Here is a 27,315-nt window from a genome sequence, read left to right on the forward strand (position 1 = left end):
CCGCTGAGTTCTCTCTTTTATTCCCACCACAAACAACATGAGAACCCGAGAGTTGGAAGGACTGGGAAGGTGCAGGGCCTGCCTTTTAGAAGGTGACAGGTGAGGCTCAGAGAGACAAATAAGTTAACTGAGGTAGCCCGTCAAGTGCACGGTCCACCGAGGATGAGATACTACATCTCATCTTAATGTACTGCTCAGAGCTATTCATATGACATAGTTGTCAAATTAGAACTCATTTTTACAAGGCATTACTGAAACAACTCTTCCAAAGTTTATGACTGTTTTCCAAGGTAGAAGTAAGTGACTTACTGTTTCATCTGCCTTCCCTACCCCTTTGTTCTTGCTCTTGGCGGTTCTTTTCATATATGGGCATAGGATTGTGAGAGATCCTTCTTCCTACACATTTTTGTAAATTAAGCAGATATTATACACATCTATTGCTGTTGGACTAGAGAAGTGGTTCTCAACCTTCCTAATGCTGAGACCCTTTAACACAATTCCTCATGTGTCGTGATCCCTAACCATAAAATTATTTTTGTTGCTACTTCATAACTGTAATTTTTGCTACTGTTAAGAATCATAATGTAAATATCAGATATGCAGATGGTCTTAGGCAACCCTTGTGAAAGGGTCATTTGACCTCTCCATAGGGGTCACAACCAACAGGTTGAGAAACACTGGGCTAGAGGCTTCCTTGTGTCAGGTGAAAAGAAATGTGATTTTGTATTCATTGTGTGTTAATGACCCAAAGCTGTGACTGAAACATCTGGACTATGGTCCCACTTCTGCATTAATTAGTGCTGTGTTCTGGGTCTTAATCTTCTCATCAGACCAAAGAAAGTTTCAGTTGAATAATCTCCAAGGTCCCTACAAGTTTAAATATTACAATAGTCTAGATCAAGTTATAGAAACTTTAGTGTATATTAATCACAAGGCTGTAACGGGCTGAGTTTTTAAAAATGCATGTCTACTTTGTCACAATTCACAAAGTAAGTATTTGATTCTGAATTTCACACTGGCTTTTATACTTTGAGCACAGTGAGGCTCAGGACATGGCCCAGTCAGTAAATTGCCTGCTGTGTAAGCATGAGGGTTTGAGTCTGCTTCCTCAGAACTCATGTAAAATGCAGGCAAGGTGCTATGTGTTTGTAAACCCAGCTCTACTAAGGCAGAGACACTGGAACTCATTATCCAGCAAGTCTAGCCCAGTTGGTGAACTCCTGGTTCAGTGAGAAGACTTAGCTCAAAAAAATAATGTAGATGGAGCTGGGGAGTCTTAGTGGTTAAGAACACCAAGTGCTCTTTCAGAGAACCCAGATTCAAGTCCCAGCACCTACATAGTGGCTCAGAATGGCCTGTAATTCCAATACTAGCGGATCTGACATCTTCTTCTTAATTCTGAGAGCACTGCATACACACGGTGCACAAACGGGCAAAATATCCACACACACAACTAATAGTGGCAAGTAATCAAGGACAGCACTTGTGGCCTCAGACACACTTGCACACTTGTGTGCATGAGCACACAGCTACATGAACTTGTATTCTCTCTTTTTCATCCCGCTGTATCTACCTTTATATATGCATTGCAGCCACATTGAGCTCAGGCTCTGTCTGTGAAGGGATGGACTGCCTGGCTGATCTGCTTCTGCATATGTCCTTTTCTCTGTCTCAAATCTCTTCTACAACGCCTTGACATGGAGCGCTCCCAATTACTGAGGTTCAACTCAAGCCTCACCCCTTTAGAAACATCCTGGAGCCATCTCAGTTTTCATTCAGATCAGCGTATTGATCACCTGTAGCATGCAAAGCATCTTCTAAGCAACCAAGGACAGGCACAGCTCTAGCTGACAGCTCGGTAATGCATTGACTGCATTTGTGCCACTTTGCTCACTGAAATAGACAAGCTACAAAGAACATGTGCTTATCTCGACGCATAACGTCAGAAAGTGTAATCCAAGATCACATGGCTCCATGTTTCCAGGCTAATAGGTAGAATATAACCACAGAGGCTGCTCACTTCATACTGGCTGGGAAGCAAATCCATCAAAAGCAGAAAGAGGGCAGGGCATGATAAAGCCCCAAAGACATATTTCCAATGACTTAATTCTAAGTAGGCCCACTCCATCACGCCCCCCTCGCACTATTCACACTGCAAGTCCATCAAGGATTCATCCATTCTTTGGGTCAGAGTCCCAACGATCTAATCATCTCTCACCGACACACTCAGAGGTGTGCCTCACTAATTTTGTAGGCATTTCTCCAATCAAGGTGACAATTAAGATTAAAAGCCATAGCAAGGGAGACTGATATGAAACAAATAAACGAATACAATAATTATAAGAATGCAAGGGGGCTGGGCACGGTGATACACAGAATTACAGTACCTGGGAGGCTGTGCTAGCAGGATCTTGAGTTTAAGGTCATCCTGAGCAAGTTTGAGGTCACCTGAGCTACAAATCCAAATGCCGTCTCAAAGAATATATAAATAAGCAAACAAACAAAGTCAATAAGATAAAGTAAGAATGCAAAATGATATAAGAGGAAATCCCTTAATGCTTACGGAAGCCCAGGGGAACCAAACTCGGTCAGAATACAGCTTCTCTCCCCGTGCTCCCATTGTTCTTTATTGCATACTCTTGCCATTAAACCAGTTCCATTGTATTCTTAGTATTAGCATTAGAATTGGAGATCCATGTATCTATCTGTTCCTGTGGTATGTGGGATCTAACATGGTAGCAATGAGCCACATTTGGTACTGTAATAAAATGAAATTAACTTTTCACCTGAGGCCTCTGGTTTCTGTTACGCTATCAGTACTGGATCCTCACAGGGACTCCTCTCTGCTATCCAGTTGTTGGCCGTGTCAGGAAGATCCTGCCCCTTTGGATCTGTAGAACTGGCCACCCTTCACACACTCCAGCAGTTCATAGATGGAGTAGATGTTGAGGTGAGTCAACTCAGAGCCTTGGATCTGGGCCTGGGTGGAAACTGAGTTGGTCAGCCTGCCAGCTTTCCTGTGTCTGCACCACTGGGGCCAGCTCTCTCACTTGGTCCAGTCAAGGGGAGGGGCCAGCTCTCTCACTTGGTCCAGTCAAGGGGAGGGGCCAGCTCTCTCACTTGGTCCAGTCAAGGGGAGGGGCCAGCTCTCTCACTTGGTCCAGTCAAGGGGAGGGGCCAGCTCTCTCACTTGGTCCAGTCAAGGGGAGGGGCCAGCTCTCTCACTTGGTCCAGTCAAGGGGAGGGGCCAGCTCTCTCACTTGGTCCAGTCAAGGGGTGGGGCCAGCTCTCCTGCCTGCCTCAGGAGGCAGTGAGGAAGGGCCTCAAACCAGATTAATGAGTCATTGCAGTGAACTTTTGCAAGTAAAACTGTTTGAGCAAAAGGATATACCGTGTGACACAATGCAGCTTTCACGGTGAGATGTTGATTTTTTTTAATTGTTGTTATTTATTTATATTTTACTTTTACTTTTTGTTTTTAATTGGGAGAGATTGCAGGGGCAGAGAGTGGATATGAAGGGACCAGAGATGAGTGGGATTGGAGTGGATGATGTGAAATTTTCAAAGAATTAATAAAAAATATTTTAAAAATAGCATTTTGATTGTTCTGTTACAATATTTACATAAGAGTTTAGAATCTGAATGTTGCCAGTGGCTGCCATATCAGGTAGGATGGATGATAACACCTCCACCATTACAGAAAGTTGCAACAGTGTTGCTCTGGCTGGGAGAGCTTGTTCTCCTTTGTGTCCATAAGACATCCATCTTCGCTCTGCAGCAGCTGCGAGAACAATCCTGCTGAAGTGGGGTCTGCTTTTGGTTCAGGAACAGCAAGGATAGTGTGCAAAAAGCCCTCAAGAGTGAGGAGACAGAAATGGTAGGGGGAGAGCAGGGCCTTTGGCTTTTATTCTGAATGGCTGGGACAAGTTGGACTGTAATGAGCCAAAGAGCATGAGGAAGAGACTCCTGTCATTTTAAATGTTAGTGTGGTGCTATGTTGAGAACAGACTACAGGGGTCAAGAGGGAGATCAGTTTCTGGGCTTCACAGCGAATGAGAACTGAGGCTTGAATGGGTTGGTGAGGTCTTTGTGTTTTGAACACAGTGTGAGGGAAGTAAAGAATGAGCCTAAGGATTCTGAGCTGGGTTGATGGACGAACAGACTTCACACTCAATGAGATGAAGAGGACTCTGGGTCCTGCACACTGATGAGAAACTTTGCTTGGTTGGACCATGTCCTACTTCTGTGCTTTTTGAGACGCTCAGTGGCCAGCTGTGTAAATCGAGGCAGATATGAATGTGTCCCTAGGGAAACTTCTGGAAAGATCACATTATCAAAATAGCAGTTCTGGGGCTTGAGCCTCAGTGGTTAAAGAAGACCTGGATTCAGTTTCCAGTACGCAAGTGGTGGCTCACAGTCACCTGTAGTTACAGTTATAGGGCATCTGAAAACCTCTTCTGACCACCTGGGGTACCAAGAACACACTCAGTATGCCCAGACAAAACTCTCATACACATGAAATAAACAAGTCTCAAAAACTAACAGTGCTGACTTTGAGGTTGCAGTATCAGTCCTGGTGAGCAATCTGTATATAGAGAAGAGAAAAAGAGGCCTGAGATTTTGAGTTGTCAAAGAATGCATATGAACAAATGAGATTAATTTGTTCACTCAAGATCATGTTGAAGAAAAGGTTTAAGAAAAGTCCCAAATTTCTCCTTAGCAGATAACGGTGGAAGCTATGTGAGTCCTGGGGTTGTTATAACAGCTTATCAGATGCTTGCAACAATGTGAATTTGCCACATTCATTGATTTTGTGTTTGTTTATAGGTAAGAGTCTGACAAATCTTTCCGAGCTCAAATCAACACGTAGGCTGGCCCACATTTCTGGTGGGTGTAGATGGAATCCCTTTTTCTCTCACAGAATCACTCAGTCTAACTCTCCAGGCGATCTTCGTGGTTCGGAATTATGTGGTGATTACACCAGGCCCAGATGGATAATCCACGATAATCTCTGAATCTCAAGGTAGTTAGTTGATTAGCAACATTAATTCCAAGTTTATTCCTCTTTGCCATGTAGCGTAATGTGTGCACGGGGTACAGGGATTAGTTGTGGATATCCGTGGGGAGGGATGTCTTGAATATTTCACTCTTTTTGCACCAAAGGATCAATATACAATAATAAAAATGATTGAGAGGATGTCTAGAGTATACACAAATCCCAATTAGACATCCTCTCTATCTCTTTTATTATTGTTTATCGATTGTCTGGAGCTAGCAGTAGAAAAAAAAAGGCTGAAAAATGCTAAGCCGGAGAGGAACTCAGAAGATCCCACACTTATACAAAGTTGTGCACACATTTTGCTTTTAACTAACCTTCAGAATATTTATGGTTTGTGTAAGAACAAGCCCAGATTTAGAACATTGTCTTGGAGGGTGTGTGAATGAATGTGGGTGTGTGAATGCGGGTGTGCATGTGTGTGTGGCTGTGTGATGGTTTCACACATGCTTTTATTGGTTATAAATCTTATATAAAAGTCACATAAAATGACTATTGGAATTTGTTCTCTGCTATTTTCAGGATTTATCTTTTGGGTTTTATGTATATCTTATATTTACAACTGCCATATTTTTTTTTGAAGCTGCAGTCTGTATAATGCAAATTCCCTGTGGGTCAAAGGCTAGAATATTTGAAGTTGAGACCAACTGGAGTGACTAGTAAATTTGCTTCATCTGGGAAGTGCTGAGTCTTATTCTGTAATTTCTCTTCCAGTTGTCTTCATGATCATTCATTCTCAGGACCATCCTTGCAGGCTAGGACAAGCCCAGTTGGATAGCTTCCTGACTGGTCTCACTGGGCATATTGGAAAGGCAGGAAAGTGGTGAAAGAGTGGTCTTTAGGACCAGAGCATCGGTATCTATTTTTGCTTTGATCACTGCCAGATGCAGACTGTTGGTTATTCACCTGTATAACCATGTTCTGTAAAATCATGAAAACATTGATTTTGTAGAGCTGTTCAAAAGTTTATACTAAGGTAAGGAGTAGATCAAGTCATTGTGTTCAAGGAATAGAAAGGCCAATGGCTGGATTAGGTTGATGAGTGACAGCCAGAAGATATGAAAGGGTGACAGGAGCTGGGCCATGCGGGCTTTGACAGCCATGGCAAAGAGTTTGGACCAGAGGCAAGAAGAACATTGTTGAACTCCTGGCTGTAGGTGTGAAAAGTGATCTGGGCTTTATAAAGAACGAGTGTGTTTAAGATTTGATAGTGTATTTGTGTTCTTGTTTGTTTGTTTTCGATGTTGAGGAAAGGAAGGGAGGAAAGTGAAGGAAAGGCACAAATTCAAGGTGTTCCATGTTTCTGGCTTGGGAGCTGGAGAGTGGCAGTAACTATTCGGTGAGATTTAGGATATTGAACAAGTGAGCTCAGTTGGAGCAGACAACGATGCCATCCTGAATAGATAGGGCTTTAGGTTCCTAGGATACTCAATTACAGGCACACATATAAGGATGGCCATGTGGATCTGTATCTCAGCAGAGTTTTGGCTAAATGAGTTGGTTTGAGAGTCTGTCCAAAAGATCTGGGTGCTTGACAGACAGAGCAAGCATTCAGTCAGGGTAAAATAGTAGATCAACCTGACATCTTCCCTCTCCTAGATCTTCTTTTTCATTTCTCTGCTAAAATGCACAGAAAGTGGCTATGGGAAACCAACCAGGGCTAGGGTGCTGCTGAGGTTTCGTGTGATATCTATATCTATGTCTATGTCTGTGTCTGTGTCTGTGTCTGTGTCTGTGTCTGTGTCTGTGTCTGTGTCTGTGTCTGTGTCTGTGTCTGTGTCTGTGTCTGTCTATGTCGATATCTATGTCTATATCTATATCAAAACTAAAGCCACACACCTGTGTTACGTGCAGATTTGAGGTCTATATTCATTTTCCCTATATTGTGTGGGAATCCTAAACTAACAGAAATTTAGAGATGATCAAAGAACCTCCAAAGATGTAGTAGAAACAGATTAAAAGAAAAAAAAAAAGATACGTAATTCCAACAAAACTTTCTAAGAAAAATGAATCCTTCACAAGCAGATGAATTCAAAACGAAAAGCTTACAGACCACAGGAGAAGATGCCCCACCACAAGAGAAAGTCATCTGATCCAGGAGCTTAATGATTCTGGGGTACTAACTTTACCCCTCTCTGCCTTGATCTATGTTCACAGAACTGGGCCTTTTGGCAGCTGATGCAACATTAAGCTTTGCCCATAGAGGATGCTAGCCTTCCGGTACTCAGTACGGAGGCTGATTCCTCTTCCAGGTGTGTGTGTGTGTGTGTGTGTGTGTGTTTCCTCCAGAACTCTGACAAGAACAAGAACTGGCTATTACCCATAAGCCAGCACACATGGCACTTTGATTTTATGTTTTCAGCTAGGTTCAAAATGTTCCACAACTTCACGATGTTAGAAGTTGGGGATCAAGTGTTCAAATGCACAAGTCCTAGGCATATTTCACATTCAAACCACAACAGTGTCACACTGTGACAAGTGGGGCAGGTATGGACAGTCAGGGAGGGCTGCTTTGTGATGCTCTTCCTCAAAAACAAATTGTGAAGCTATGCATCTAATGAGTAACATTGTGTGTTTACACCATTTTAGATAGTATATGATTCATAAACGGAACCTCTTTCTGGTCATAGTTCTGTGACATTGTTAATATGAACTTCCAATTGAGTCAGTTTTAACTACTGAGGTGAGCATATTTCTTCACCACCATCAACTATGAACTCAAAACACAAGCTGAGAAACCCTGAAGCTGCTTCTTGTCAGGAATTTGGTTCTAGTAATGAAAAAAAAAATAACCAATATAGCACGTACTAGCCTTAGGTGTGCATTGTTAAAGCTAAAACCATTCTAAAAAGTGTTTATTTGCATTTCAAATCATTATTGTCTTATCATAGGCAGGTCAATTTAACATGAAAAAGAAGGAAACAGGAAATATGCAAACACATTGTAACTCACACAGATAGTTTAGTTACACTTGAAGCTCAAGAGAACTAAAAAAAAAAAAAAAAAAAAACCTAGTAGAAATAACCAGAGAGTTATCAAGGCCGTTGATATTCTAAGTGGATATTTGTTCTTGAATATAACACATTAAATTGGTTTAAAATGTAGCTAAAATATCTCATTCTTCGAAGTCATAAATCTACGAAAGTACCTGAAATTAAATTATCGTAACATATGAGTTTTGAGAAAAATAACAACATTTAGTATATTTAAAGGTATATGTGATAATAAATGAGAAATTATATCATATAGTTGGGTGCTATGATGGTAACATTCATTGTCAGCTGACTGCATACAGAATCTGTTAAGGTTGGAAGGGTTACTCTGAAGTAGGTAGCATCATCCCATGGGCTCCGGACAGAATGAAAATTTTAAAAGAATAAAAAAAGATAAAAAGAATGACCCATTTACCATGTACCAGCATTCATCTCTCTGTCTCCTACTGCAGATTCAGAATGACCACTGCTTCATGCTCCTGCCTCCACACCAACAGCTGCTCTTGCAATCATGCTCTTCCCACCCAGGTGGACTCAAGCTGTAGGTCACAATAAATTCTAACTTCCTTAAGTTTATTTTGACAGATATTTGTTCACAGTGTAGCAAAAGTAATTAGTGCAGGCATGTAGACTCCCTATTGAAAATTTTTTGCTTTTCTCAAGATAATTTATGAAATCAAAGTGAGCTCAATCTAAATCTCAGGTTTTCTCAGAATTTGAGAAGCAGTTTCCAAAATTAACACAAATGAATCACATGCGAAGACTAGAACAAGGAAAAAAAAATAAACGTTAAAAAGAATAAACAGTCAATTATCAAAGCTTATTATAGTCAGAATAATTAACTTGTGTTGGCAAAGCAATGCAGGTTGCAGTTTTATTGAGGCAAAAATGGAGAAATGGCTCGTTTTAATTAAATTTTATAAAATGGGGTGTTATGTATGGGGTTGAAAAGAAAATAGCATTTAAGAGAATGTGCAGGCCTTGAAAAGTGTCCATTTTCATCCATTTATTAACCTGCAGATGTTAGCTACCTAAGACCTGCAAGGCATGAATGTTTCCTGAAGTTTTATTGGTTTATTGACTAATTGCTTGCCTAGGGTACTTAAGAGTGTGTTAGCTTTCTTTGGTGCTGGGCATAAAGTGTAGGCCTTATTTGTGCTAAGTACTAGGTAAGTACTCTACCACTGAGTTATATTTCCAGGCCTAGCTGGCTGGTTTATTTGACAAAGATACTTGTGATGATCAATTTATGAGGAGGAAAGGCTTTATCTCAGTTACTTTTCTTCTGTGATAAAACACCATGACCAAAGCCTTTGCTTGGACTTACATTTCCAGATGGTTAAAGTCCGTGATGGTGGAGTAAAATAAAGCATCTGAAAGCTTACACCTTGATCCACAGCCACAAGGTGGGGAGAGGGGGCAGGGAGATAGATATTGGAAATTGTGTGAGATTGTTGAAACTCCAAAGTTCATCCCCTCAGTGACTCACCTCTTCCAACAAGGGCACACCTTTCAGTCCTTCTCAAATACTTCCACCCTCTAATGATTAAGCACTCAAATATATGAGTCCATGGGGCCATTCTCATTTCAATACCATATTCCACAACCTCATAGACTCATCCTTATAACGTAATGCAAAATGGGTTTACCACAACTTTAAAAGTCTCCACAATCTTTCACAGTTTCAACACAGTTTAAAAACCCAAATCAAGCCCTTATCCCAACCCCCCTCCTCCTGATTCTGTGAGGGTGTGCCACCATCCATCCACCCACTCCCACCTCCCCGCTCTCAAATTCTCCCACACTGGGACATTCAGCCTTCACCAGACAGGCCCTCCTCTCCCACTGATGCATGACAAAGCCATCTTCCATTACATACACAGCTGGAACCATGGGTCCCTCCCTATGTGCTCCCAGGCTGGCTGTTTAGACCCTGGGAACTCTGGTTGGTTGGTATTGTCGCTCTCCCCATGGGGCTGCAAGCCCCTTCAGCTCATTCAGTCTTCTCTCTAATTCCTTCATTGGGGACCTCAAGATCAGTTCAGACATGAAAATGACTTTGGGCTAAAGCAGGAAGTAGGCTCAGATGTTTTGGTCATCCTGAGAAGCCCTTAGAAACAGTGATCATGCTGGAGATATGGCTCAGTAGTTAAGAGCTCTGACTGCTTTTCTAAAGGTCCTGAGTTCAATTCCCAGCAACGACATGGTGGCTCACAACCATCTGTAACGGGATCTGATGCCCTCTTCTGGTGTGCCTGAAGACATCTACATTACATAAAATAAATAAATATTAAAAAGAAGAAGAAACAGTGATCACTGGACTTTGTTTATTGTCTTGCTTGTCCCTTGACTATTTGCATCTATTGTATTGCTAGTTCCTCAACCTAGAACTGAGCTTAATACTTGCATGTAATTAAAGTTGTATAAAAGGAGATTGGGAAAAAAATAAAAAAAAAAAAAAAGAAAGGAAACAAAAACAAAAACACCCCCCCCCAAAAACAAAAAAAGCATAAAACAAACAAACAAAAACCCAAATAAAGCAAATTATATACTTCCAACATATGATGGCACAGAAATACACATCACCATTTTGAGCGAGAGGAATGGAAGCACAGTGTGTCACTATTAGACCAAAGCAAGCTAAAACCAGCAGGGCAAACTCTGAATCTCATAGCTCCATGTCTGTTGTCAGAGGGCTTAGATGGCTCCACTCTCCGGCTTTGCTGACTGAAGTACGTTTATTTCTCTTGGGCTGGTTGCATTTCTGAACACAGTTCTGACAAATGTCTCATGGCTCTGGTATCTCCAGCATCTTGGGATAACCAATGTAATCCAAGTTACACTTTTGGAATGTCTTAGTTACTTTTCTATTGCTGTTTGAAAAATACCATGACCGAGACACTTTACAAAATAAAGCATTTAATTTAGAGTTCATGGTTCTTGAATGTTAGAGTCTTCGACCATCTCGATGGAGAGTATAGCAGCAGGTAAGGAGGCATGGTATTAGAGCTCTAGCTGTTAGCTTGCATCTTGATCCACAAGCATGAGGCAAAAAAAGGTAACTGGAAAGGGCCTGAGACTTTGAAACCTCAGGGCCCACCACCAGTGACACACACCTCTCCCAACAAGGCCACACTTCCTGATCCATCCCAAACAGCTCCACTAACTGGGGACCAAGTATCCATATATATTAGCCTATGGAGAAGGGACACTGGTATTCAAACCACCACATACAGCTTTAAGTAGTAGCCTCTCAAGCTAATCCTTCCTTCATGCAGGGTTCCCTCTGCTATATGCCCAGCCTTAGCAATTCTACACAACCATGGAAGAATATCCCCACAACTCCTTTACTCCTGAATCCTTCATGAATCTAAAACCAGAACACTGCCAAATTTGATTGCTGGCTTAGGATGGAGCCTGCCCACCTTGTATCACATTTGCTGTAGCTTTCATTTGTTGTCAGCTTTTAGGACCAAAGATTTCCTCGAGCCTTTTTATTTCACAAATTGGAAATGAGTGGAGTCTTGTCCTTAGCGCACCCCTTACTTTATTTCATTTTGTATTAGTTTTCTCCTTGATCTCCTTTTCTCTTTCAGCATAAAAATGAAAAATTTAATTAAATTTCCTGATGCTATTTTCTTTTCAAACTGTACATTTTGTATTTCCTTTTTTTTCACTTGCTCTTTTCTGTTGTAGACCTGTATGAGAGTGATTACTAATAACCATACAACAAAGTCAAATAAGTCTGTCTTGAAATCTCCTCCACTAAGGAAATTGTCCATTACTTTTAAATATAGCTTCAGGCAAGTTCTTAGGACTAAAGGAGAAAGCACCCACATCCTTTGTCAAAACATTACAAGAATGGTCTTTAGCACAGCTGTTAATATTGTTTCCCCTCTGACACCTCTTGATCTGCACCTCTGTAATCCACATTTGTTTCAACACTATAGTCTTCCAAGTTCCAACTATGATAACCCACTAAGCCCTGAGTTTCAAGTCCCAAAGTTTCCCACATTCTTCCAAAACCCAGTAAGGTAAGTCCTGTTACAGCAATAGCTCACTACTTTGTACCAACTTCTGTCTTAGTATTTTTTCTATTGCTGTGATAAAATACTATGGCCAAGGTAACTTCTAAAAGGAAATGTTTAATTTGGCTTACAGTTTCAGAGGGTTAGATTCCATTATGTTAGAATGAAGGGATGAAGGAATATCTGAGAGTTCACATCTTGCTCCATAATCACAAGGAAGCAGAAGACACAGAGAAAGCTAACTGGGAATGGCCTGGTATTTTGGAACCCCAGAGTCTGATCTCAGTGACACTGCCCCCTCTTCCAGCATAGCCACACCTCCTAAACCTTCCCAAACATTTCTGCCAACTTGGGATCAAATATATGAGCCTTTGGAGCCAGGCTCATTTAAACCACCAGAGTCTTATGTATGGCTTATAGTTTCAGAGATTTCAGTCAATGACCACTTGGTCCTGAGGTGTTGACCTTTAATAGCGTAGTAAATGATGATAGAAGAAAATAGTACAAGAGTTCATTTTCTTTATGGTAACTAGGAAGCAAAAGGTAGAGTAAGAGGAAGGGGCTAGGGTCCCTATCTCTTCTTCCAAGGCATATACATAGTAACCCAACTCTGTTCCACTAGGCTCTGCTCTCCTAATAGTGCCAAAGATTAACAATCAAACCTTTAATATCTGGCTCTTTGGGAGACATTTAGCTAAACCACAACAAATGCATGAAAGAAAAATTAAACAAGAATGAGTTAGAAAGTAAAATTTGTCAGAACTATGGAGATATTGCTATGACTGCTGGCTTGCTGAAGCTAATTCTAGGAGTGGCCCAGTAATTTCTATATTAGATTTGTAGTTATCAATGTTTGCTGATAATTCCGTGGTATTTGTATTTCATGTCAAGGGAGCTCAAGTTTATAGACCTATATAATATTTGTTTATTAATATAAATTATACACATTAACATGTATGTTAATTTTAACAGATACCACAATTTGAGAATCATAATAGAAAGTACCTATGATAATTTTTCATAGTTGATTGAATTATAGCAGATGTTTAATTAGAGGTCATATATCTGATTTTCTGTGTGTGAATTCAGGGCCTTTGTGTTCTAAGCACGCACTCCACTATTGAACTACTCCCAGCTCTTGTTTTTATGAGACAGAATCTCACTTGATAGCTCAGGCTAGCCTTGATCTTGCAATCTTTTTGCCTCACTTTTAACAAGTTTGGGGATTACAGATATGTGCTATCATGACAAGCTACACGCCATTGATCTTGGGTGACTTCTGAAAGTGTACTGTATTGCACATGAAAGGGTATGGTTGGTAAACATCTTTCTGCTTAAGTCCATGTTTGTATATAGTGTCATCATTAAAGTTAAAAACTTAAAGCTTAGTTATGTGTTTGTGGTTCTGTAGGGATTTGAATGATGAGGCATTGCTAACAGGCACTGCCCAAATGTTCAGACAGGTGTGAAGGTACTTCTTTGCAAATTAAGTGCATCAAATGAATTTGATATAAAAGAAAGATTTTCAGTGGGGTCAGAGAGATGGCTCAGTGAATAAAAGCACTGGCTGTTCTTCCAGAGGGCCCTGGTCAGTTACTCAAATGGTGGCTTTCAACTCATTGTAACTTTAGTTCCAGGAGGGGATCTGATACTCTCTTCTGGCTTTCTCTGGCACTGCATACATGTAGTATCCACTCAGGCAATATACCCATCATCATATAAAAACAAGAAAGAATCAATAAATAAGTCTTCAAGGAAAAAGTTGAATTGTTTCTAGAGTATATGAGTCCTTTGAACTCTTCCATGCCTGTTTCTCTAAAGTAGCAATAGAAAAGAGGTTAGAGGTCAGAGAGAGCTTGCCTTGGGCAGAGTTGGTGGAAAGGCCCCTGACCTCCTGGTTGAAGCTGGTTCCAGAAGTTCAGCAGTTTCTGCATGTCAGAACAGCAACAGTCATGGCTGAAAAAAATGCTTCAAATTCTACTGTCCTTAGATGTGTCGAGCGAGAACTCTAAGCATATCTGACTGCTTTAAACCATAGAATTTTAGAACCCTCTACTATTAAAGCTGGACAAAATCTCAAAAGTTTTCAGTTTAACCTTTCCATTTTTCATCTACGGATCTGTGGCAGGGATACTGAACGCTGTGTCTAAAGGAACAGTTGGATCAAATCTTTCCTAATTTGTCTTGACAGTCATAACAGACAAACCAGTTGTGAGTAGAAAGTCATAGAAACAATTTTAAATAGAGTATTAACCTCTTGATACATTATTTCAAATATCAGTCATAAAAAGTCAAAGTTTAGAGACCCAGTTTATGTTTTATATCATCCGGAATATTTTAAATACCCTAGAATTGAATTTTAAATGCCAAATTTATGGGTATCACACAGTGACAGATATGTCTTAAACATACAAGGACTATGCTATTTATAACCTACAGATACCATGAAAAACCTTATTTTCCTAACTGTAAACGTGTGGCAGCTAGGATGAAAGACAGGGCTTTGCTTGATTTATAAACTTCAAAATATTAAAATAAGGCATTCCCCAAGCAAGACCTGCCTCTGCGCATATGACGAGTATTTATCTGACGGTGTGAGCCTCCTCTGCATAGACTGCTTCCCATTACGATTTGACTGCTTTTGAAAGCACTCTGAAAATTGTCTCTAGCTCTATCCTAACAGTTCACCAGGAGGGAAGATTTGCCAAGATGAAAATCTAAACTCTATGTACTTTTTCTGGAAAAAGAAATGGAGAGAAACTTCCAGACATGGTGGGTCTAGTGGGGCTAGGAGAGTCATCAGACACTGAGACAGGGTTGAGAATGAGTGAAAGAGGTGTAGTTTTCATTTTTCATGGCAGGATCATGATCACCAATCAACCAGCTTAAGGAAGATTTGACAGTGCCTTTGAGGAGTGATTGACCCAGTTGTGCAATACAAGACTCCCATGTCTTCCAAGTTCATGGACCTCTCTGCCTGAGTGTAGTATAGAAAAATGGCCCCTGTAGGCTTGTAGAAAGTGGGATTGTTAGGAAATGTGGCCTTGTTGAAGTAAGTGTGGCTTTGTTGGAGACAGTGCATCATGAGGAGTAGGCCTCAAAGTCTCAGATGCTCAAGCCATGCCCAGTGTGGCAGTTCTTTTTCTGCTGCCCATCGATCAAAATGTAGAACTCTCAGCTCCTTCTTGTCTAGCACCAGGGCTGCCTGTAAACCACCAAACTTCCCACCATGATGATAATGGACTAAATCTCTGAAAAATATAAGCCAATTACAGGTTTTGCTCTATAAGAGTTTCATGGTTATGGTGTCTCCTCAGAGGAATAGAAACACATACTAAGACACTGAATGTCCCTGCTATCCTCAGTCCTGGGAGGGAAACTGACTGTGGAAAGTAGAGTCTTGGGACTAAGGCTGGGAAGGACTGCATTGGATAGCTGTATCAGTTTTACTGCCTGTAATACGATGTCTGCAATGTGCATCCTTATGGCTGCTTCTTCTAGCCATGGGCAGCATTAGAAAACAAGCAATTTCATCTGCGCGTCCTTCATGTCTTACCACATCTCATTTCTCTCCTTAGGTAATTCTGCCTACAACCACTGTCCTTAGACATGTACATACAGAATTTTGAATACTTTTTAGTCTCTTTAAAGTAATTAAAATTATTTCTATTATACTTGGGGGGGATAGTATACAGAATTTCAATGGCTAACACTGATATTCAACTTACAGGATCTACAGTCATTCGGGAGACAAACTTTTGGATATATCTGTGAAGGAGTTTCTAGACTTAGTTAATTAAGGTATGAAGACCTACCCTAAATTTTGGAGTCTGGACTGAAAGAAAAAGAAAGAAGGAAAGAAAAACAACAACAACAACAAATGACAAAGGAGGCAAGTAAGGTGTCTGAGGGAGTGAAGACACTTTCCGCCAAGTCTTCCATCCCGAGTTCAACCCCTAGAACTACATGGTGGAAGAAGAGACCTGATTCCTACAAGTTGTTCTCTGGTCTCCACATATGTGCCATCTCCAATAAAAAAAAAAATTAGAAAATGAAGAGAGAAAGAGAACACTCACCATTCTTTCCCTTCTTTTTAAAAATTATCTTTAATCTTTTTTTACAGTCCCTGTCCTGTTCTGCCCTCTGACAGTTCCTCATTCCATTCCTCCTCCCTTGTCTCTAAGAGCATGTCCCCACACCCTCACATACCATCAGACCTCCCCATTCCCTGGTGCCTCAAGTCTTTCAAGGGTTAGGTGTGTCTTTTCTCATTGAGGCCAGATCAGGCAGTCCTCTGCTGTATATGTGTTGGGGCCTCAGACCAGCTAGTATATGCTTCCTGGTTGGTGGCTCAGTGGTCGGTCCAGGTTTGTTGAGACTGCTGGTCTTCCTATGGGGTTGTCCTTCTCATCAGCTTCTTCCAGCCTTTCCCTAATTCAACCACAGGGGTTCCCAACTTCAGTTCATTGGTTGGCTGTAAGTGTCTGCTTCTGTCTCAGTCAGCTGCTTGTTGGGCCTCTCAAGAGGGCTGCCATGCTAGACTCCTGTTTGTAAGCAGACCATAGCATCAGTAATAGTGTCAGGCCTTGGAGTCTCTCCTTGAGGTGGATCTCAATTTGGGCCAGTCACTGAACCTCCTTTCCCTCAGTCTCTTCTCCATTTTTGTCTCTGCAGTTCTTTTAGACAGGAACAATTCTGGGTCAGTGTGGGACTGTGAAAGGATAGCTTGGTTTCTGGTGGAGCACTGGCTAGAGATGGCTGGAGATCCAACAGTTCACCACGCTCCCAGACTCTAGCTCCTGACACGTACCCGAAGACCTCCATTGATCAGCGCCTTTCAGTCACATAGGGCAACGCCCCTACCAGCCCCTCCACAGGTAGAGGGTGTGACTACAGGCCACAGAGCCTCAAGAGGTCTCCATATTAATGAGATACCTAAAGGCCAGAGGGTGTAGCTAAATGAGTATTCCTTCCCATACTCTATTCCTTACAAATGGTATTTAACCTCAGGCCTGCCCTGGAAGTACAGGGTACAGCTATATCGACTTTCTGCCACGACAATAAACCTTTTAAAACTGTGGACTTCCTCACGTCTTTGGGACCCACTGTGGAGAAGGTCTTCAACTACCAAGCCGCTGTCTAATCTCCCATGGAGGACCTTTCTGTGTTCCTGCCACAGAGGCCTGCCAACTCAAGCGATCTAGCCGAGCCGGCCTTGACTCAGCCAAGTTAGTTGCAGTGACCAAGAGTTTCTACCCCGAGGGGCACCGCCAGAGCTTCTCTGCCTCTCGTTCCTCTCCCCAGTGGCGTCTGGGAGCCCTAGGACAGAGATCACCAGTCTCCTGGTCAGCTGCTTTGGCCTGGAGACCCCCGACCCAGGAGCTCTGCCCCCACGGGACTTCAGGCTGAGATCTCTCCACTGCCGGGTGGAGCTCAGTGGCTTCTCATAGCCCAGCGTTCGCCTGGAGCCACGTGGAGTGAACTCAGTCAATTCCCGAGCTTCTGCACCCTGAGCAGCGGTTCCAGCTGCCTGGGGCAACAGATGCACGGGAACCACAACTCAGCCCAACAGGACGCATGTGTGAGCTACAGCAGTCAGAGATTTTGACTGTGCAATGTCAACCCCATCCCTCCACTTGATGCCCTGTCTTTCTACTGGAGGTGGGTTCTACAAGTCTCCTATTCCCACTGTTGAGCATTTCATTTAAGGTCCCTCCCTTTGAGTCTTGAGATTCACCTCCCAGGTCTCTGGTACATTCTACCTCCCCTACCTCCCACCTCCTGAGATTGTATATTTCCATTAATTCTGCTGGCTCTCTGGGCTTCACTCCTGGTCCACCCCTCCCCCAAACTGATCATGTTCCCCCTTTCCCCTGCCCCTCCCTCTCCCCTCTCCCACCCAGTTCTCACCTTTCTAACTGAGGATGCACTATGATCAGCTGTCTCATGCCACCATGATAGATTGTATTCTTCATTAAACTGTGAGCCGAAGTGAGGCCTGTCTCCATTAAGGTGCTTTTTGTCAGGTGTGGCCATGACCTGGAGAAAAGTAATTACTATGAAAATTGGTATCAAGAGTGGGGTTGTTGTTGTGATTATCTGTGTGGGCCTTTGGAACTGGCTTAAAGGAAGAGCGTGAAAGAGTTTCAGATTTCAGTTTAGAGTAACCCTAGAATGCTGCAGGCAGAGTTTACCAAACCATTCTCATCATGTCAGTTTGGAAGATCAGGTTGTGAAAGGAAGCCCTGAGGATGGCGGGCTGGTTAACAAAGTTTGAAGACTATACAGAATTCCATTTGAGGTCATCTAAGTGACATTTCGACAGAGTCTGGTTGCATTTTGCCCATGTCTTGAGAACTCAAATGAGGCTGAATTAGAAAGCAATGGGCTAGTTTGTTTGTTGGTGGGAATCTTTAGAAAGGGGAGTATTCATGCTGTGTCATGGTTACAGCTCATTGCTCTAATTCAAGACTACATGGTTTTCATTTGGCATTGCAGTGGTTAATGTTGATTGTCAACTTGACACAATCTAGAATCTCCTAGGAGATACACTTCTGAGCATGCCCGTGAGGAAGTTTCTAGGTTGGATTGATTGAGGTGGGAAGATCCGCTGGAAATGGGGGTGGCATCATTCCTTGGACTTGTGCCTGGCTTAAATAAAAAGTTGAAAGGGGGCCAAGGATCAACAACATTCATGGTTTCTGCTTCCTGACCTCAGATGCAATTTAGCCAATTGCCTCACAGGCCTCCTGCCATGCCTGCCTTGCCATGATAGATGGTATCCCATATTAACTGGAATACACAGCCAGCCTTTCTTCACTTAATTTACTTCTTGTCAGATATTAGGTCACAGCAATGATAAGAGGAACTAATACAGGCATAATTCTATGTATGTGTATAAGGTGTAAGGATCAAATTAGGGTAAACTCCCACAATAAACCCTTTTTTTTTTCTTTTAAAATTCGCACATGTTTTAAAATTGTACATATTTACGAGAGTATGTTATAATATTGCAACTTATGCTTGCACTATATCAATAAGCTAGCATTTCTGTCATGAAATGATTTAGTTCTGGAAAGAATTTGATATCCACAGTAGGATGAACTTCGATGGCTTTATGCTTGTATTTACTGAGAAAATTTATAAGACAGATTGTGCATTGTCAAATCTCTACTTGGAAGGTACCTTTTCTTTTTCTTTTTAGTATTTTAAAGCTTATAAATCATGTGAAACATAAACTTTCATCCTAGTTTTCATACTTTATACTTAGGAAATGAAGTTTTAAATGGTGTCCTATAGCCTGTAAATAATATATAATGTCTTGAGTATTTGAAAATGTCTACTCAAGCCACATCACTGCAGTGATAACTAAGCAGTTTAACACTTAAGTCTCAACTGTAGTGCATTTAAAAGGTGTAGGTCGGTATAATTAAAGGCGGTGTACACATTCATGAACTTTGATGTAAAGACCTACAAAATTTCCCCATAATACTTTTGCGCATCTTGAGAGCAAAACTCTTTTCAGATTCGTTTAAAAGGCAAATGTTTGTTGGTCACAGTATAGTACCAGAGATTCAAGGCAGTGACATCTTTTGAGAGAAGATCCATAGAGAAGGTTTCTAGTGATGAAGGCCCAACACAAGGCAGAGGGCACCTTTGATTGGAGCCCCACCATGTGCTAATGTCCCACTCCCCCTACATTCACCACAGAGGCTTAGTAAAGATGGTAATGAAGAATGGCCCTCAAGCTTACTCTGGGGTGTTGGCAAGGAAGGTCCCACCCTTCCTCCATAGTTCCTACTCATTCGTTAGGACGTGTCATAGTAAATGTTTGTCAAATGTGAATGGACATAAAATCTGCTCAGTTGTCTTTACACTCAATGTCCTGTGGCATCTGCTGAGCTGCACTAGAGTCTCATGAAGTTACTGCTGTAGACTGACTGCACATCTTCACATTCAGGCTCCATTTTTCATCCCAAGCAAGGACTGCTATATTTGTAGTAGGTGATGCTGTTTGCCTGTCCTTTATTGTGACTCAGGGAAAGCAAGTTGTTTGTCATAATATGTTCAAGGCTTTACAAAAAGATTTATTTTGACTTTATGAATGTTTTGCCTGTGTGTATATTTGTCCATCATATGTTTGCAGTACCCATGAAGGCCAAAAGAGGGGTTCAGGTCTCCAGAAATTGCAGTTGCTTATGAATGTAAGGTGTCATTTGGGAATTGAACTTGGGTCCTCTGCTAAAGGAAGCTGGTGCTCTTAACCATAGAGCCGTTCTTCCGGCTCTCAATGCTTCCTTAATTTTATTCAATATTGAAATAAAAAAAAAAAAAAACCTTTTCTTAATTTTCACTAGTAGAGAAGTACTTTACTGCCTAGATCTAAACTTCATGGTTCCTTTTGGACTTATCAGCTGGAGACACCACCCATTCAGATAACATGTTCAAATCTTCACACAGGTTAGTACTGGCTGCCATTTACCCAGAATGCCATTCTGTCATTTTGCTTTTATCTTCTGCTCAAGGATATTTTGGTATTTTCTTCTATTTTCAACAAATGCTACATATTGCTATCAGCAAGCTTATAGACTAAGCTTTTGTTTGGGAAAATGATCTGACTTTTCAATTGCATGAGATTCAGTGCCACTAATATACTTTAAAATAACATTTTAAAATTGCCTTTTCTCCCTACTTAGACATTTAGTTGCTTTCCCAACATACAATTTTTATGGATGAGATTTCCATTTAACATCACAATTTAGATTAAATTACTTTTCTTAAAGTCACATTGCCCCCACAGTCTACTTAGCTTCTAATTCCCACACACTCCACGGTGGCTGGAGAAACTTCATCTGTGTAACGTGACTGAAGAGGCAGCCTCCATTCACAACACAGAACAATATGTTAAAGTAGTAAATATCACCCATTTCTATTATTAGAGCTGAAATGGAATTTTCTCTTGCTGCATTTTAAAGATGGGACATAATTAGACAGCAAGCATGAAGAAGTCAGAAATAGGGGATGAGCACGATTGCCATCACTCCCAGTGAAGCTCCAAAGCAGTCTGCTTAGCCTGGCTCCTGACTGGCTCATACAGAGCCCCAGGCCATCTCATTCTCTGTTTGAATTATAGGGTGCTACGTGAGTCTGCAGGCAGTCGGGTAAGAAGGCGTGAAGCAAGGGTTTCAGTTCTATATTGGTTTTCAGGCTGAAGGAGAAAGGGAAATTTGTGCTTGATGTTTCAATTCTCCTCAGCCTCCTGGAGACACACCTTTTCTGATCTGAGAGCTACCCGAATGGCTCTTTATGCTGTCATGAGAGGCTACTGCCTCCTTCTTTTTTGGCTTAAGTTAGAACTGTAAAAAGAACAAGAAAATACATATACAGAAATTCATACGACTCTCATTGTTGTAAAAGTACTATTGGAATTAATATCCTGTGTAATTCCTGGAAGAGATAAAAAAAAAGAGGAAGAGGAGGAAGAGAGATCAAGAGAGCAAGTGTGTGTGTGTGTGTGTGTGTGTGTATGTGGTGTGTGTGTATGTTTATGTGGTGTGTGTGTGTGTATGTTTATGTGGTGTGTGTGTATGTTTATGTGGTGTGTGTGTGTGTGTGTGTGTATGTGGTGTGTGTGTATGTTTATGTGGTGTGTGTGTGTGTATGTTTATGTGGTGTGTGTGTGTGTGTGTGCTTATGTGGTGTGATATGTTTGTGTGGTGTGGTGTGTGCATGTGTAGATGTGTCTGTGTGTGATGTGTGTACATTTACAAATGTGATTGGTAAGAGGACTGGCTAACTAGGGAAACTTCAAATAAGTTTTTTTTTTTTTTAATGTATGTGGTTTTTGTTTGTTTATTATGGCAGAAAATGTTGTCTTAGCTGTAAAGATAAAAAGTCAGATTAATTTTGACTATCTATTTGTACAAGGACACACCCTCTGTCTTCAGGACTGCTGCTAACGTGGTTACGCAGTTAATACCTTAACAGAGGGCATGTGTGGAATTAAACTCAGCATTCCTCATTCAAGTTGTGCATAACCACTGATGCTTCCCAGCCAGGCTCTTCTTACTGCTTAAGCAGTTTCCTACTCTCTTCTATTCATATTAGGCCACAGCATGCTGATGCTTTCAGAAAAAGCTAATAGGCCAGCATGGTTTGCTGTGTTTTAATGAATACGGGGTAAACTGATGGTTTCACTGAAGTGGCCTGTCTTGCTCCCAGAGGAAAGTTTCCCTTTGAGTCATGGTCTTTTGATCTAAAGGGATGCTAACCTCTTGTCTTTATTGAAAGTCACATGTGGGTTGTGGAAGGGACTGGAGGAAGATCCAGAGCGATGTCTTTAATACCAGCTCTACTGACATCAGTGAGCCTCTAAGGAATGCTAAACCTCTCTAGGGTCTGGTCCCTCGTGTGGAAAATTGTGAGAGGTTGGTTTCAACATCTTTATGATTTATGTATGTTGGGAAACCTAAGAGATCTAGACAAAAAAAAAAACAAACCACTGCTGGAATGATTCTGCATGTGTGCTGCTGGCTAGTGGATCTAAGCACGCTGATATCACATCTCCTAGACAGATGGGAACCGATTCTAGTGAGAAGAGGAACAGCTGAATCCAGGATTTTCTTGTTTGTTAAGACCTCCAGTGTAGCAGCTAAGCGCTAAGTGGAGAGGGCTTCGGTACACATGCCACATGTGAGTCACTTTCAAGTGACCTCTTTCCCTTTGTTAACTCATTGTGATTCACACCTGGGCTTGACCTTTGGAGCAGCTGTCAGTAAAGAGACGCTACAACTTCTTCCTAGATCTTGAGCTTAAAGGTACATGCCTCTCACTCTGTTCCAGAGCTCAGGGTAATGACCAGCTCGAACATCTTATGTCTGACTGTAAGATCTCACTTCTAAAAGTACGTGCCGACATCTGGAAATGCTTCGTTGTTTCTTTGTAAATGATACTGTACCTTAAGCCCTCACCACACAAAAGCATTTTCAAAAATGGTCGTTTCTGTGCTGGGCATAAAGCAGCCTAAAGCTCCAGTCCTGAATATAATGTTGTGTGACAGTTTACTGAGATTCGCTGAATACTGACTGCATGCCAGCTAGCATGCATTATATAGACATTCTTCACTTGGAATCTTGTAAAGGATTTTCTAAAAAGGACAGTTATGGTGTCCATTTTGCAGATAATGTCACTGAGTCCTAGAGTGATGAAATGGCTTCTTTGTCCCCAACATAACTAGGTACCAAAAAAAAAAAAAACAAAACAAAAAAAAAAAAACCTCACATCCTTCACTTATCATAAAGCTTTGCTTTCACTGTATAGTTGTATCCACTGGAGTGATTGTTATCTTGCCCAGGTAGCAACTCTGACCTTCATCCATAAACACCCTCCTCTTTGTGGCCCGATGTGGAGACAGAGAGCAAAGTTGCTGTCTTCACAGGAGCACATGAGCACAATGAAGAGAAGCCCCGTTGTTCTGAAAGTTGCCTTCCAATGTGGAGCCAGGAGAGTAGAGGGGAATTTGCAAGCACTGGTTTACAGGGGACAACTTGTTATTACCTAAATTTAAGGAGATCTTTCAAAGCGTAACCCAACCCCTTTCTTCCCATTGAAAACAAAAGTACCTCTCAGCCCACACAGGAGCAGACTAGTTCCCCAACAGGACCTTTACTCTGGAGGTGCTTGAGCCATGAATGGAGATTAAGAGTTTTTGTAGACCACTTACCCCTCTGGGAGACATTTGAGCACCGTATGAATGAGCACCATTTCAAAGAATTAATCAAACAAGTTGAGTTTTAAATACGTGAAAATATTGGAATGAATTCATACCATTCAGTGCTATTTCATCTTTTTAGATACCCAAATGAATGATATTTTTCTGTGTTTAGGCCTCGCTGCTAGTACACTGTAGGCTTTTGTAATGCGGAACACCTAAATGTAACCAGAAAGATCATTACCATGTAACACATTTGTATGATGCAGACTGCCTCCCACTAAGGTATCTGTGTCCTTGCAGATAAGGATGGTCCCATTTAGATAAACTAAAAGAAAGACATGCCTGACAATGGATGCAGCCTTTTACAAAAAATAAATAATCTGATTTTTCAAATAGCATTCTAAAGCCAGTGTGGGAATAGCTGTCATTCTGCCCAACAGAGGTGCCCTAGTTTGCTGTGCACCATCTTAAATGACAAGGGCCAAATGTGTGTTTTAGATTCTTGCTTGTGTTATATCTTTTTGGAGTCACACAGAGTGTTGAACTGAATCTTTTCTGGGAGGATATGGGGTAGTACTGTCTGCCTAGTATTCTGCAATTGCTTCTCCGTTGGGGCTAGCTACATCTACAGCTATGATAGCAAAAGATACCTTCCTTTTACTATTCTCCTCTGGTAGATATATATGTGCCCAGTTTCTGGTGGGGCTACCCTGGTACACTGCCAGTTCTCCTGATTGCTGACTGGAGGACACTGGTTAAGTGCTACCCTACCGTCTCTGCTCCTCACATGATCTGGAACAATTCACCCACCCTAGGCCTTCATTAGTGCTCACTAGAGTCCGTTTCCCCAGCGTGAATGGGGTTAATGTGATAAACTAAAGACTGGGATCCCGTGAACAAGACAATAGCATTTAAGTGGGGGTGGGGATTGAGGGGCCTCTGAAAGAGGCCTGCTTCACTGGAAGAGGTCCTCTGAGGGTGCACGCTCAGACAAGATGACAGGACCAGGGCAGAGATAATTTTATCGGAAGGGGTTTTGAAGCTATGTGCCCTCTAGTTCCCGGGCTTTCTTTCAGTTAGAATCCCAACTGTTCATGGCAGGATCCCAGCAGCTTTCACAAGGACGTTTGACATGAGTGCTTTGACCCAAACCTTTTCCCCAGTTCCCTGACAGGCCTGCATTTCCTTTCTCAGCTTGGTGAACCTCTTCAGCAGTTGGGAAAGAAACATTAAACACGTGGAAAATGGACATTTTCCAAAGGCCCCAAATCTAGGGCCTCAGCTTTGCTCAGCTTCTCTCTTCCGGCTTCTCTCACAGAATCACAGTGAATGGCGCCCAGAGACCTTTGCACAGAGGCCCCGAGATGCTTGGACTCCAGCAAGGGTTCCCAAACAAGATGAGTTCAGTTCAGCCAGTCATGCTGGTATGCAAGGCTTCAGTCTCCTGTGTTAAGAACAACGCAACTGTTCTGAGGTAGGGTTCAAGCCCTAAATCCCAGAAATCTGCTTGCCCTCAAATAGGAGAAAGGAAGGGTGGTTGTGCTGGTGGAGGCTGCCCCGGTGTTCTAGGGCCTGGAGCATTGTGAAAGCAGCCATGGCCCTACGCTCGCTTGTCTGGCTAACTATGTTAATATATTCTGTGTCCTCCCAGTTCTTCAGATAAAGACAAGGGTAGCATCGACTCCAAAGCCGCTTGGCTGAATGGCGATTCTAATGACTTAATGCCTTTTCAGACTTCGCCACCACTGTTCTTTGGTTTTGCCTTTAACATAGCTGAATGGAATCTCTAAGCCTCCCTTAAGCCTGATTTGTGCCTCTCTCTCTCTCTCTCTCTCTCTCTCTCTCTCTCTCTCTCTCTCTCTCTCTCTCTCTCTCTCTCTCTCTCTCTCTCTCCTCTCTGTGTGTTTGTGTGTGGCGTGTGTGTGAGTGTGTATTCTGAAGAAAAATTCAGAATATGTCAAGGACAAGCGCTGTCATTTTAGAAACAACAACAACAAAAATGTGATTATTCACTGCTTCCAGTGAAGCAACCCCCCACCTCACCCCACACCCCACAACCTGAAATCTTTTAATTTCTATGATTGCAGAAAGTAACTGACATGACGTCTGAGATGCGGGACAGTTTATAAAGGAACACAAAGGACCAAGTGCTGGGACAATGTGGTTTCTTGGTGGGATTGCCAGGGACTCCAGAAAGTGATAGGGGTCAGGAAAAGTTTATCAGAATTTGATAGCCGCCTCTGTGCAAACATCCGGATAAAATCACAGCCAATTACTATGTACGGCTTATGCCTGCACCTCCTCAACCCTAGTCTCCAAATTCTTCGGAGATTTAAATCTTTCATCCAGAACAAAGATTTGTAGGGTAATGACCTGATTTAGCTGCAAAGAAAAAATAAATCTGGCAGCTGGGACCAGAAGACATATTAATCTCCAAAGTTCACCCTAGTCTTTGTTTTCCTCTTTCATTTTAAAAAAAATCTTAAAAAAATGCAGTAAGAGCCAAAAAAAAAAAAAAAAAAAAAAAAAAAAAAAAAAGAGTGAGGAGTTCTGTTTGTATTTCAACTCAAATTATATTGCTTGAGAGAAAAGGGCAGGGAAGAGGGGTGTGGGCTGGGGAGGGGTGGTGGTGAGCTAGACAGAGTCGAAAGAAAGATTTTTCATCATGAGACAGAATAACTGAAAGGAAGAAGATAGAGCATGCTGGTTACCCCACAATATGCCTTGGTGTGGGACAGTGCAGGAACAAGATGGATAGACAGGGAAGACACTGAGCAGAAGGGGTACCTGGGTACCCAGAGACGGCTTCTGATCTCCCAGGCGTCTGTTGGGACAATTCAAAATAATTGTCCACAGTTGGACAATTCACAACGTGATTTCAGACACCGAGGCAATAATTATTCTGCTTTTCAGCTTCAGGTTTGATCCCCGGCACATTCTGACCTCAAGTGATGGTACACCTGACTGTGTAGTCCAGCAGAGGGTAGGATGGGATCCAAGCCCCGTGAAGCAGCCCTGACCTCTGGGTACCTGGGTACCTGACCTCTTCAATTAGGTGGTCTTTGTGTTTCGTTATGGGTGGACAGCTTTGGGCTGGTTTCTTCACTTCTGCCTTTGTTCAATGTAAAAACACATTATAAAATATAATCATCAGAGTGTGGTTCTAACAGTTCCAACTGATTGCTGTTTTTTAAGAGAAAAATAATATGTTTTTTTTTTTTTAAAAAAAAAAAAAAACCCTCAACTTTGAAAATGATGTAAGTGCCCCCTGCTGCAAAGAATATTGATTTAATGGTCACACATAATCCTGTAAAATTAGTCCTGAAACAGACACTAATTTTAAAGAATAGAGCTACTATTAACATATATCTCTGCTCCGCTGTGTGACAAACAGACTGGAGTCCCCTATGGGGAACTGAGAGGCCCTTCTGTCTTTGCTAGTTTGAAGTTGCTGCATGGGTTAGTGATGGTTTTGAATACTTTCGAATATAGGATTGAATTCCTAAGCAAATTATCTCAGCTCCC

This window comes from Arvicanthis niloticus, chromosome 25, assembly GCF_011762505.2.
Source record: "Arvicanthis niloticus isolate mArvNil1 chromosome 25, mArvNil1.pat.X, whole genome shotgun sequence".
Taxonomy (NCBI): domain Eukaryota; kingdom Metazoa; phylum Chordata; class Mammalia; order Rodentia; family Muridae; genus Arvicanthis; species Arvicanthis niloticus.